Raw genomic sequence first — 15,455 nt, 5'->3', positions numbered from 1 at the left:
AGAAAATATATTATTTATATATGTTAACAGGATTTAATTGTTTTTTTTTTCTTTTTAATAAAAAAAAGTTGTACAAAAGTACAAATTTTTGAATAAAAAATGAGTAAACGTATTTTTTAAAAATATTTTTATCTGAAAAAAAAGGAAAAGTTTGTATTCAACGTGTTCCAGCTCGCGTTCCTTTGAAAGACATCCAATTATTCTCGAGCAAGTAAATTCGCCTTCTTGATTTCAAGGAAACGTTCGCCAATGGAATATTGCGTTGTTGTTCACTGTCGCCACGATCAAGGGCGACGAACGAGAGAGAGAGAGAGAGAGAGAGAGAGAGAGAGAGAGAGAGAGAGAGAGAGAGAGAGAGAGAGTACCTTTCTTATACAAAAATAGCGTCAGTTCGACGACATCTCAATGACGAAGTCCGATCGAGAAAGGGAACGAAGCGAAAGGATCGAAGATAAAAAATGCATTTTTGTCCTCGAAATTATTCTAGGATTCAGCCTGAGTTCTCGAGTGACACAAAAATTCAGAGAAAAACGCAGCATCTCAAATTTTTTCACCACAAGATAGTGAATATTCTCGTATCTTTTTTCTTTTCTGTTTTTTTTTATATACAAAGATAGCAAGAATATGAGACGCTATGTTATTCTCCAATTTTTTTTTCTTCTTTTTAAGAAGTTTAAAGGTGAACATTTCGATGGTGTAGAAATTGCTAAAATTATTTAGTTTTTATATGTAATAATATCTCATCATCGTTTCTTTCTTGTCAATAGAACCTTTCATAAGAAAAAAAAATTTATCGCGCCAGAACGATCAAACCTAGCAAGATTTGGCAGAAACTATGACAGAGATCGACCGTTCGTTCTATCGGTAGATACTCGCGTCTTAGGTATTAACATCCCGCTGAGATTCTTACTCCAACGCATCATGTCAATTCTGTGAGTGGAGATAAGAACCGAATACAGACAGAGAAAGAAAAAGAAAGAGAGAGAGAGAGAGAGAGAGAGAGAAAAAAAAGAGGAGAGAAAGATGCACCTTTTGCATTGGCGTCGACCGACCTTTGTTTCAGGTATAAATAAAAATAAATTGACTTTACCTTAAACTTGCCTTGCAATTACCAAATTCAATATTTTACATGATTTCTATCTAAAATGATATCTTTTGAACCATCTATTAGAAAATAAAAGAATTTTTAAAGATTAAGTTAAATAGGACATTTATAATTTATAAAAAAAAAATAAAGAGACCCAAGAAGAAAAAAACATAATGAAAAACAAAGAATTAAAAAAATATATTATATATCAATGAATTAAATGTAATAACGATAGAAAAAAAAAACAACAAAAAAAGAAGGAAAAGGAAAGAAAAAACTAAGAATGACAATCAAGATGAAATTTTTCCACGCCTTTGGTTGAGTTAGTAGACGGGCGTAGGACAGTGGCCAACGAAAAATACTCAGTTGTGTTGTGATGTGAATGAAATGGCTCGTGATAAATAACCAAAGGTATACCTTTGCTTTGGAAGCTGATTGGAGCTTACCGGTAGCGTAGCTCCGACTACCGTCTAATCCGTCTCTTATCTTTCTGTCCATCCGTCGGCCATAATTGTCTTATTGTATTCCAGCATGGTAAGCCCAACAAGAAGGTTTGGATCTACGTGCCGTTGGAATTCGTCGAAGCAAATCAATTTCCGTTTCGCTGACAAATAAAAGAAAGAACGAACGGAGAATCTTTTACGAGAGCTTGCGAGACCTCATCGAATTATACCATGACTCGTCGTTCCTCGGATTATTCAGATCAACCAGAGATCTTGCCTCGTTGAGTGTTGGATGAGCTGCTTGCTTCTCTCTCTCTCTCTCTCTCCCTCTCTTTCTTCTTTAAGTTTTTCAATCCTACCGATCGAAAATAACGCTTCAGCGAAAGGATTTACTTCGGTAAGCTTAATTAATACACGTGACCGACCGCCATATTATTTCATATGAAGTCATGTGAATTGACTATATTTTGATCCGGTATTCTATGAATAAGAAATAAAACCAGATAGAACATTATCATCAAAGTAAAAATTTTTAACAGAAAAATATCATATACAAAGTATACGATTAGAATAAATAAAAAATGAAGAATTAATAATTTCCGATAAGAAATTAATAATGTTCGAAGTAATATGAAGTCCGATGAAAATGATCAAAATGTCGAAGAATTTATGGTGATAAACCTTTTAAATTTAAAAGGGGGTCTAGATATTTATTCATTTCTTCGATAAAAAATTCAATTTTAACTTGTCACGTGATATAAGAAAAGAAAAAGAAAGAAAATTCAATTAGGGATACATTTAATACGAGTCACCCGGTATACGTATCTATTCTATGACAAAAGATAACGTTTGGGGTCTATGAATTCTGATTAACCAAAATAATAGTCTGATATCGTTGGCACCTTTGATTAAAGGAGAAAGACGGCTCGGTTTCGAAATCGAAGAGAAACGAAAGATCGACTTAAGTGAAGGAAAAAAAAAAAGAAAAAAGGAAAAGAAAGAAAGAAAGAAAGAAAGAGAAAAAAATAACATGGCCGCCAACTCGTCGATGTCGGTCTGTTTTCACAACGAAACCGGCTGATTTCACCTGATACCACCAAAACGGAGTTACTGATACATATACAAACATCCACACGCGTAAATCTATCGGTACGTACACACGCGCGCTCCCACAAGCGCGCGTGCGCACGCGGATACACACACACACAAACACATGAGCGAGTGCAGTGAAACAGCACACGAATCGTTGCTTTTTCGGAGCCGCTCTAATGAGCAGACGGTAATTCTGTTACGATTAGCCTCGTGCTTTGTACCAGTGGAATGTTTGAGCAAGTGCGTGGGCGTAAACCGTAGTCAGGGATGACGATTGTTCGGAGGCAGCCAGGTATACTCCAACGAGAACGTATATGTGTGTGTGTTTTCCTATGCGTGTGTATATTCCAAAGAACGTACATACATATACGTGTGTGTATGTGTATATATATATATATATATATATATATATATATATATATAGTGTGTGTATATATATATATAGCGAGTCAGTTGTATATACGTCGACGAAGAGAGACAACACGAAACGAAAACTCGGCTCCACCACTCAGCGGTGAGCATGTTTCTTGATGGGGTCATCAGCGCGAATTAACATACTGGGTGGACTCGTACGACACGCACACGTGCAAGACGAACGACGTTTCCATCTGACTCACTGTAGCTCTCTCTTTCTCTCTCTTTCTCTTTCTCTCTTTCTCTCTCTCTCTCTCTCTCTCTCTCTCTCTCTTTATTTCTCTTCATTTTTACGTTTGTTATTGTTTTATATTTATTTTTATTTTCCTTCTTCATATCTTCTTCCTGTCTTCTCTCATTTTATTCTTTTCATCAATCTTTTATTTTCTTTCTTTTTTTTCTCTTCTCATCGAGATCGCTGAACGTCGAAGAAGAGCTTGCGTGTCCCGATATAAAGAAATTTGCGTGTCCGTAAGCTATTCCCGATCGTGTTGAACGTAGATGGCAGGATCGGAAGGAGGAAAAAGAGTTGCTCTTGAAAAGAGTATGAGAGATGAATTTGTAATATAAAACAAGAAGAAAATTGAAAGAAAAATAACTGTAGAAATTAATATGTTAATATCAACGATCTCGTTTTTAGTTTATAGTCATTTTTATAATTATTTTGTCAAAATTAAATATTATAATAATCTTAAGTATTACTGACATTTTACGCGGTAATTTGGTAATGAAAAGATACTCAACAATTTTTTAAATAATAATAAGATAAATTAATCTAACTTAATAACTTATCTTATATAGATGTAAATAAAAAAATAAAGAAAAAAAATGTCAGCGATCTCGCTTCCAATTTACGTTCAGTTTTGTAATTATCTGTTAAAAATTAAATATTGTAGAGACTATAGGTACTACTGATATAGTCTACTTGGTATTTTTGCAATGAGAAGATAATATGCATACACACATACACGCACAACAATTTTTTAAATAAATAATATTAAATTTAAGTTGAAAATAATACTTGAAATATCTCTGACCTGATCAATATTTCGTTCCAAACCGAGCGATATTCTGACTAACATAAAATATTATCAAGATCACTTTTTTCAATTTTTGGAGATCATCAAAGTTTTATTTTTTTAAATAGATCAATATATTTTTATTATTACCATGTTACAGCTTATGAGAAAACAAATTTAACTGTATAAAATTCAATACATTTTTGGATATGATTAACAATAATTTCTTTACATGTGAACATCATGTAAAATTTATCGAAATTTATGACGATCGTTCAGAACACATTCTAAAGTAAATATAATATTTTTCAACGTAAGAAATAAATTTAAATCTTTTTCGTTTTTGCCAAAAGTCACTCCAAATTAATATCGTAGAATTCGTCTTTTAATAAATAACAGAACTGTCCTAATAAAAATATGTAAATTGACTTAAAAAAAAAAAGAAAAAAAATTAAAAAACTATCAATTACTTTAAAATATTAGGAAAAATAAAACTTTGAAAAAAATTTTATGTTAATCAGAATATTGTTCCCCTTGGGTCAAACAATTTTTTCCTTTGACATTTTTTCGATATTTTCGGAAACCGTCAAGAAGTTTTAGGTACAACAGTAAGATGACTCACCATGTATAAACAAAAAGCAAAAAAAACAGAAAATCTCATTCTAACTTCGAGTACTCATGAATGAATTTCAAAAGGATCACTTATAAATGAATTTTTTTTGAACAAATGACACACTCGATTCGCGAAAGGAAATACGTAATTTTTGAAAGGGAACGATTTCTTCGATCCAATAGAAAGATAATCGTTTGAATATTCGCATGATTTACATGACGATGACATAGGACGAGATGACGCTATTTACCGCATTGGGCGGTGACGTTCGTCATGCGTCATTTTAGTCCTTATTGTCATAGATTAGATCCTATCGATTTTTCATTTCATTCGTCAATCGTGTTTTCGCGATTCTTGGCGATGGCGTACGTGCGATCGGTACGAAAGAGATTTATTTATCTTGATCGGAGAAAAAAAAAAAAGAAAAAGAAAAAACCTTATAGGTATGTCCAATGATGTTAAACCATGATAAATTAACTTAACTGACTAAGTGTCAGCGATTGGTCTTACAACGAAGGAATTTGAATCTATGAGATTTACAACGGTCTCTATAAATCATAAATTTTTAACGATTTCTTAATCACAATGAATAATAAAATAAAAATTATCTCGCAAAATCGATATGAGATCAAAGAACAAGATCGATCGATTAATCTTTTCTGTTGATCGTATTAACATATATATATATATATATATATATATATATATATATATATATATATATATATATATATATGTATATATGTGTAAATACACATGATACTATCATATGTATATGATAAATATATCGTATATAATCTTCTTTGTAAAGGTTTGAAAATTTTATTGAACGTTTTCAAAAATTCAATGGATCGGGTTACAACGCGGTTACAAAATATTGAGGTCAGGCGAAAATAAGTCGACGTCGATGTCGACGTCAAATTGACTCGGGCGTTGATCGTGGAACAGGAAACTCTCGTTCCCCGAAGTCGTTGGAAACGTACAAATAAGACCGCACCGAGTTTAAACAGAGATCACGCACGACACCGCGACGACTCCTTCGACTTTTTCTTCTTCTTTTTTTTCTTCTTTGACACTGCGGTCTATTTCCTCGATTATACTTATTTACGTTCTACGTGCACCGATGATTCACTTTTCGTCAACGAAACTATCCGGTAATAAAGATAGAACGGATAATTTGACCTTGTAGTTGGACAAATATAATCAAACATTTTTTTTCCTTTATTTTTTCGTGAATTTTGTTTAAGATTGTATTACGAATTTTGTTTAAGATGGTAGCGTGAACACTTTTACTATATAACAAGGTATATATATATTCTATGAAAATAATTTCATTGATAGAATAAATATAATATGATATAATATAATATAATTTATATTCATTGATAGAATATGTGTGTATAAATGTAAAAAAATATGTATATACACATATATATATATATATTTTTCAGGAAAAAATTTACTTATTTTGTATAAATATTTTTTTCCTATCGGTATAACGTTCTCCTGAAAATTACGAATACTTTCTATCGATATATATTCTTTTTTTATTTTTTTTTTTTTCTATAAAAATAATATCTTTAAAATAATAATTTCTTCGGAAATTAAAAAAGAAATAATCATAACAAATAATTCTTTTTAAAATATATCAGAAAATATCTTCTCTATATAAAATAAAAAATAAACCATTTCCTATTCTTTCCTATAACAAAAATTCTTTATAAAAACACGAAATAAAAAAAAAAATAAAAAGAAAAATTTTGTATTAAAGTCTGGTACCAAGTTCACGTAGGTGACAAGCTTTCCTAATATCTACGACGACTTAAGTCCGGCACGACAGATAACGTTAATTTACGATCGTTCGATTTCGATGGCACGAAAGTATTTTTCTCGAAGGTCTCACCTTTTTTTGGTTCGCGAGAGTTGGCCGTGTACACGCATAAGCCCCGTGTATATTAACCATCGCTATAAGCTTATCCTAAATAATGTCGAGTGAAGTGATGTCACCGGTTGGATATCGGACAACGTTTCTCATCGATGAGAGAAATGCCAGTAATCCGCTTCGGATCTTCATGTTTGATTCGCGCGAACTCCTCCTTCGTTGATCACTTTGAATTTTTTTTCGAGAAGAGATATCGAACGAAGAAAAAAAAATTTTGTTTCAAAATAAAAATCAACTAACGTGACAATAATAACGATTATTAACTGAAATGATCGATGAGCATCGAACTATAATTAAAATAATCGAAGTACGGGCAGTGCATAAAGTAACAATGTTATTTAGTCCCTTTTTACGGTTAATATAATGATAAAATTAAAGTGTTTTGAAATGATCGTCATAAAAAAAAAAAAAAAGAAAAGAAAATTACTTCCTTATGTTGGAAAATATGAATTATTTTTTTATAATTTTACGCAATACAATTCCACACGATACAATACCAATATTATATGCTCATATTTGAAGATCATAAATCAGTTATAAATAACAATCCGTTTGTTATTAAATTTTATAATATTATAGTAAAAAATTGTAAAATTGTAAAAAAAAGTAGTTTGTTAAAAACGATAATTTTTAAACAATTATTTTCTGCTGTGTATTAATTATAAAAAAAAAAAAAAACAGACGAAAAGAACTTTGTTATTTATAATTTTTCTTTATCACCATCGGATCACAAGAGAGTCAATAATAGTCACAACTTTAGAATTGATATCAAAATCGTATTACCGTAGAAAAAAAATTATTTTCATCCTAATCTCTATCAATGTATAAAGTTTTATCAAAATTGAAGACGGCCAATTTACGGATATATCTTGTATGAGACCATCGATGTTCTATATACGAATTTTTATTTACAAATTCTAGTTTCATTCGAGCTCTAATCGTAATGACACGAGAATCGAGTTCCGATAAGTTTCGATACATACAAAGTAGGATCGTTAACGTAAAAACAAGTATTAATTGACAAGTCAATATAATCTAGTAAGATAAAAAATAAGAGAATTAAGAAAAAGAAGAGATAGAGATAGAGATAAATAGAGAAAGAGAGGGACTTTCGTCGTATCATGTTAATATCAAAGAGAGAAGAAGTCTCCAGCTATGTATGTCTGCCAGGTCGGTAGGTACCGATCCAGAAATGCGACTATCACTTTCGTCGAAGGTTCCTCGTTCTAACCGGTTTTTCTCACACTGACACCGAATCCAGAGGCCGGTAACGAGGATCGCGATCCTGACATCCGTACTCGGCGGATCGAAGTTGAAGAAAAAAATTTCATCTCCGACTCAGAGACTGGCCGAGTAAAACCGACGACCATAACGGTTAATCGCTCGGCATCGGACCGAGTACGAGATCGAGCATGTCGTTTATTATCCGTAATTGTAAAAAAAGAAGAAGAAGAAGTAAACTTGTACGATCGGTTGTACATAACGACGACTCGGCTTTTACTTTCGTACAAACATACTTTGCCTATGTTGACTCGGAGGGAAAAGAAAAAATAATGCCTCCAAAAAATGTTTAGAAGAATGGAATAAAAGTAGCCATGTGATTCCTCTGTTAAAAATTCAAATATAATATATTGAAGAATTTATTTAAGAAAACTTTTTGCATTTTAACGAATTTTGGCCCATATAAATAAATTTATTAAAAATCTTTTTAAAAATATTCCTTTGGAAGCCTTCCTATTTCTTATTAAATCTTATTATAGTAATTAATTCCTACTTGGTCTGTATAATTATATTTATTAGAATTCTTTGAAGTATTTATTTAGAAATCCTCCCATTTCTTATTAATTCTTACTATGACAATTCATTCCTATTCGATCTGTATAAATAAATTTATTTGAAAATTGAAAAATTTCTTTTAGAAATCTTTTTGTTTGCTATCAAATCTTATCATAACAATTATATAAATAAATATATTATAATTATAATATTAGCATGTATAAATAAATATATTAGAAAACTTTGAAAAATTTGTTTAGTTAACTTGATAATAAATTAATCTTATGAATTTGTATACATAAATTTGTCCAATAAATTTTATTTCTACTTTAATACACTCGAAAAACAAACGAATTAATAAAGAAAGAAAAAAAAAAAAGAAAAAAAAAGAAAAAAGGAAATGAAAGATAAACAATACTATCGAAGATATAAAATTCCAAAGAATCGTATTATTTCTTTGTAAAGAAATAAGAATGAACGAGGAAGAAGAAGGAGAAGAAGAAAAAGAAGAAACAGAAGAAAAAAGAAAATGATAAGAAGAATGAACGATCGAAGGCGCAAAGTTCCGGCGTTAAAAGCGCGAAAGAATATCCGATCTAACACACGCGTGTACACATAATATATACGCACGCACGCAAACACATACGCACACGCACTCGCCGCGGTCTATTAAAAAGATATACATCTTTACGCAGCAGTCCCCCGTTGCATTCTGAGGAGAATCAATAAAGGCTTCACAGATAATTACGTGGCTCGGAAGGGAAGCAGAGAGAGAGAGAGAGAGAGAGAGAGAGAGAGAAGAAAAGAGAAGACTGGCTTCGTGACCGGTCCGAGGATGTCACCGTGTTCCCTTCTAAGGTCGTTTATTTTCCGTGGACACGGGATCGTGGGTCGAGCACGAGGCGAGAAGTCAGTGGATCAGGATTATTTGGGTACTGGGAGTAGTAGGTAGATTAGCTTGGACCAAGGAAACGGGCCAAAAGAAAAGTAGAAGAAGAGAGAAAAAAAAAGAAAAAAAAAAAGAAGAAGAAGAAACGAACGAACGAAAGTTGTATACACACGTGTATGTGGGTTTACATATAAAACCTCTCACATATAAAAGTTGAAAGAGGGTAAGAATTCTTCTAAAATTAGTTTTCAGACATTTCGAGATCATCGTTACCGAGATCGATACTAATATTATATTTGAAATATATATAATTATTATTAAATCGAAGTTTCTAATCGAATCTTAACTTTTGTCCATGTCCATTTATTGGTATGTACGTATATAAAAAGAGAAACAAACGTTCATAGGGCGAGTCAAAGTCGAGATATTCAAAGAAAAAAAAATGCATATACACACATATACATACATAAATACATACATGTTACTCGTCTGATCCTCGTATCCTTCGTCCTCATCCTCATCGTCATGGCCTTCGCACGCAGCTCCTCTTCTCTACCTCTATACTACTTCCTCGCAACTCTCTCTTTCTCTCTCTCTCTCTCTCTCTCCCAACGAGGAAGCTGATTTATGGCGGCCATTCATTCTAATCGTCCTGCATCTTGCGCCAGAACGGAGCATCCCTATCTACCGTATACATATAGCTGCACTTTTCGAGATAGTGGGCCCCAAAAGAAAAGAAGGAACGAGGGTGAAAGAGTGAGTGAGTAAGTGAAAGAGAGAGAAAGAGAGAGAGAAGAAAGAGAGAGGGTAGCCGTGGCTAATTGAATACAAAAATTCGAATATTTAGTCGCGGCCATAAACCATTTAATTAACGAGAACGTGAGCTACGTGAGTTTTCGTTTTTTTTTCTTACTCTTTTTTTCTTTTTTTTTCGTTCCTTTTGAATCTCGTAAATATTATATTATAAAGGTGGTCCCTTTGAATGTCTTTTCTTCTTCTTCTTCTTCTTCTTCTTCTTCTTCTTCTTCTTTTCTTCCTCCTCTTTCTTCTTCTTCTTCTTCTTCTTCTTCTTCTTCTTCTTCTCCTTCTTCTTTTTCTTCTTCTTCATCATCATCATCATCATCCAGTTTGTTCAACCTCGTATTTCTTTCCTTCGACGAGTCGAGCAATTCGAGATCGAGCGGTCTCCTCTTCCTTCACTTTATTGTCGAGTGAGATAAGTCGCGATTTACGCTCACAAAATTATATACCGTCCCAGATGTTTCTTGCTCCACGTGCTTCATTCTCTTTCTTTCTCAACGGTCACGAAAATACGGACGCGGTTGGTCTTAATCGTCGTTGAGATTAAATCTCGGTGGTAGGATACGAGCTAAGGAAGTCCATCGATTATCTCCAGTACAACACTAACTCATTTATATTTTTAAATAGATAGATACCTCTTTTTTTGCAAAAGTGATTCTGTCTTTTGAAAATATTCGTGCAGATATATAGAAGAGAATAGGAGTGAATAATTGGCAGAAATTTTTATTAAAAATTGATATTACAAATTTTTTCTTCAAATTGTATATTGGAATTTTCATAATCGTACATTTAAATAACATTAGTATTTTTCATTGAAAATTTTAACATTATTTTTGATCCAATCTAATAGTTTGAAATTAAAGATACTATTATAAATATGTTGGACCTATTTATAACAATGAATTATAATTTGTTATGAATTTTGTTATAATATAGGTAGTGTAAAAGGCATAATTTAATCAGTAAACTGTTAACAATTGTCAATAAATAGTTTTTTAAACTATAGCTTCTTTAAAAATAATAATTTTATGAAATGAAATAATAAAAAATTATAAAATAATAAAAAAAAATATTCAAAAATATTCACTTTAAAATTATATATACATATATAATTTTAAAAATGTATTTTATAAACATAATATAAAAAGATAAAATTATTAAAAATATTGTACAATAATTGTTAAATAACATCTTTTTATTAATATTTTTGATTTTAATCTCACAGTTTAAATAATAATAGATTTTAATTTGTTAAGTATTCTTCTATAAATTTTTTATACTAGATTGTAAAATATTTTCTTTTTTCCATATTAGGATAAAAAAATATAATTATTATGATTTTCTTAAAGTTTCACATAGATTGTAATAATAATTTATTAGGTTAATTAATTAAATTTTTTTTATACAACAACAGATTATATATATATTGTATATATAACAATAGTTTCTAATGACAATTCATGTAACACGTAACCAATATATAATAAGCTAAATGCATGAAAATGAACATGTTAAGTAAGTACTGGTATGATATAAGAAATTCTGTAATGATACAATTTAATAAATATGAAAACATAAAAGTTAATTTACTTTTTATAACAATAGTAATATGTACATAAAATTAATATAAAATATTTTATGATCCTTTTACTTTTTTAAGGAAACATAGAAAATAAAGAATAAAACTATTAGTTCGATTATTATCAGCTACATAAATCAGAGAACATAATTACATCTTACTACATCTGTTATTAGATATTGTTTATATTCGACAATAAGAAAAAATTTGATTTGTGAAACGTTATATATATATATATATATTATTTATGTATATATATGTATTATATAATATTTTATTATAATAATAAATTAGATGAGCATGGTAAAGATTAACATGTATTAGAATTCAAGTTTGTAATAATTAATATACAGAGCAAGACAATTGTTAAGAATAAAATATCGGTTAAATAAATATGTTCGAACGTAAGGAAACGACGATGTTCGCTTGCGAATGCAAATGCGAATGCAAAATAAAAGGAAAAAATGGACAAAAGAAAGAAACGAGAGACAAACCGCATAGCAGCGAGCGTTATTTACATCCTTGCATGAACATTATACGCGAATAAGTCGAGTTTGAAAAATGACTCGCTGCGAGAAGTTTATTCTGAATAGCGATTCAAGGGTACGCAGACTCGCGTGTGTCTTTCGCTCGCAAGGATGTAGAGCGCAGTAGTAACTAAATCAACGTCATCGGCGAGTTTAATTACAGGAGCGTAGCTACAACAAAAAGGCTCGGTGGCCTGGCCATACCCTCGGGTGGTCCAAGAACTCCGTTAGGTTGTTCAATCTGACTCTGCCGAAATCAAATAGGCCGTCGACTCTTCCTTAACCTTATAAAAAATTATACTGAACTTTCTAAAGACTACAGAAAAAAAAAGAAAAAAGAAAAAAGAAAAGAGAAAAAAGAAACAAGAAAAGAAAGATATAACACTCCGAGTGAATTTTTCTCTTTTTTATCCTTTCATTTTATTATAAAAAAAATATGAGCTGATGCATTAATTAGTTCCTTAGAGATATAAATTATTAGTTAATGATATATTATCACTTAGCAATATGTAATTCAAGTTAATAATAATAATTATGATTATTTTTATCGGACATAAGTGAGATGGTATCCGGGTTAGAAACGGTGTAAAGTTTGCTCGGCATTCGACCATAATTAACCGAGTGTTCCATGAATGAGACGTTCAATTATAGAAACATGTTCTGCTAATTATAAGAATCAGGAAATGTTACGGAAGCATATTTTTAACGATAAAAGTGACAAAAGTGATAATTATTATGATGATCCAAATATACAGGGTGTCTTATTTCAATCGATCATAACCGGTCGTTCTGTTACTTTACTACTAAAATACGTTATGCCCATAATTAAGAGAAACATGCACTTCATTATAAATTAATATTCTACGTGATATTGTACGTCACGGCAAAATGTCTACCAGATGCTACGAAATACGATTTCGAAGTAAACGAGAGATTAGAATCCTGTCGACGTTTCATTCGGTTTAGATCTAAATGAACAAAACGGATAAAAAGAGAGAAAGAGAGAGAGAGAGGGGAGAGAGAGAGATAGAGAGAGAGAGAGAGAGAGAGAGAGAGAAAGAAGAAGAGAAAGAGAGAGGGAGAAAAAGAGAAAGAGGTATTTAGATTAGGAAACGAAGTCTACGGGAATGAGTTTGCACCTAGATCGAGCGGCACGCGAGGTCGACGGATGAACGAAGAAGGGGAAAGAAGAGGGAGAAGCCCATCAGGCCGTTTAATTAATTAAAAGTGCATTAGCGCGGGGGTCGCCAGGTTTACGGTGGTGGTTGGTAGTAGTGGTGGTGGTTGTGATGTTAGTTGATCGTGGTTGATGATGGTGGTGGTGCGAGACATTAGATACGAGCGCGTAACGATCCTCCGACCGGAACAACGGCGCTATTACTTTCGTCAACACGAGTAGAACCCCCGGAATTTACGCTTCCATATTCGCTTTCTCCCTTTTCGACTTGAATGGATCGATCGACCCTTTCCTATATCCAATGTCGATGATGATGATGATAATGATGATTATTATGGTAGGGACGTGAATCGTTCTTTACGCGGGAAAAACAAATATCTATGTCAAATATTCCGGGTTCGTATAAATTTCCTAATTACGGTCATTCTTTTTATCGAACTCGCTCGTGAGAATTGTGAAAAATCAGTCGATAAAAGTTTATATTAAGAGGAAATTCATCCTATGGTAGGGAGGTATTTTGTTAATGAATTTTTTTTAAATGGTTATCTTTTAAATAAAATTACAAAAAAAAATTAATAAAATAATAGAACTTAGGCTTGAGAATTTAACATTGTTTCAATTATCTTAAAAAAAAAAAAAAAAAAAGAAAACGAAATTTTTTGAATTTTATGCCAAAAGGATATATTTAAAAAATATCTTCAAGAAATTGAATTATCAGAGTAATGATAATTTGAGAAATATTGGATTTATAATTTTAGTATGATTATACAATTAACGTATTGAATTTAACAGTATTTCTAATTTTTTGTTTAAAAATAAACAGCCCAACGATATGAATTATAAACAACAAATATGAGAACAGTTAACACGAAATTTGTCAGAGAATCAGAAGCACAACTGAAACTTTTTTTTGTAATATATTAGTTTGTTTGTTACATAAAAATTGATGGATTTAGTTGAATCAAATAATCTTCAAGTTCTTGCTCCGGTTCTGTAACAACAAAGTCGTTAAAATTAAATATGTAACATAAAAAATTAAATTTATAAAAAATTAAATACAAATGATTGTAAGAAGAAAAATTCAGTCTTTTGAAAATCATTTGATGTAATATCAATATTGACATTCTTATTTATTTTTGGCATCTTTAAAAGTAGATAACATTACTATAATAATATGAATAATAATCGTAAACAAATTTTCTTTATTTGAGAAACCCCCATAATCGAAACCTATTATGTATATTCACATATTAAAACGCTCCTGTTATTAATTTTATAAGTAAATATTACTGCATAACACAAGATTTACAAACTTGACAAAATATTTGTATTTCATGTAAGCAACACTTATAGTAAATTTGAATGAATTGTTCTTTGCTATACTTTTCTCAAATGTTTCAAATATGTAAATGTATCCATACTGAAATGTAATTGTCAAATATTTACAGTACTTCATATAATGATTTAGAAAATGTTTTTCTATAAAGATTTTCCAAAAAATTTTTTGTAGATTACGTTTGTTACAAATAATGAACAACATTTTTTTATATGTAAATAAGCATATCCCCAAATTGGAATGCTTTCCTACAACAGTATGATTATTTTCTATTACCTTATCAATTCTTTTCTTATTGTTAAATGTAAACAATATTTAATAGTAAACGTATAAATTAAATGAGAAACAGAACATATATTTCATATGTAGATTAAACGCTTTAAAAAATTAGGTACGATCAATGTAATGTTTCGAGCAATTTATATAGTTGATAAATAATTCAACTGTGCAGTTTTATTCTATCATATATATTTATTGTTTCATGAAAATAGATCTTATTATGAAGTTCTTGACATTTATTAATGTACATAGATATATATTACAATTACTATTAAAAACTAAATGAATTTTTATAAGATGTATTATGTTTCATTATACTTTCACAAAATGTGTCTTATATAAAGTACATAAAATGCAAATTATAGTTACATGATATTTATAAAAAAGTTATAACGATAACGAACTATTATTAGTTATAATGATGAAACTTCAATCATTAATATTAATATAATGCCGTTATTGCATTTTGAAAATGTCAATT

The 15,455-nt window shown here is 30.7% G+C and overlaps 1 protein-coding gene across 3 annotated transcripts in view; it reads left to right on the top strand.

Annotated features, from left to right (window-relative positions):
* LOC124952757 (dendritic arbor reduction protein 1-like) overlaps positions 1 to 15,455 on the top strand; it is an 86,179-nt gene that overhangs the window by 39,417 nt on the left and 31,307 nt on the right. The gene's annotated exons all lie outside the window — the stretch shown is intronic.

The sequence above is a fragment of the Vespa velutina genome, chromosome 11, assembly GCF_912470025.1.
Source record: "Vespa velutina chromosome 11, iVesVel2.1, whole genome shotgun sequence".
NCBI classification, from domain to species: domain Eukaryota; kingdom Metazoa; phylum Arthropoda; class Insecta; order Hymenoptera; family Vespidae; genus Vespa; species Vespa velutina.
This window is presented reverse-complemented; position numbering and strand designations above follow the sequence as displayed.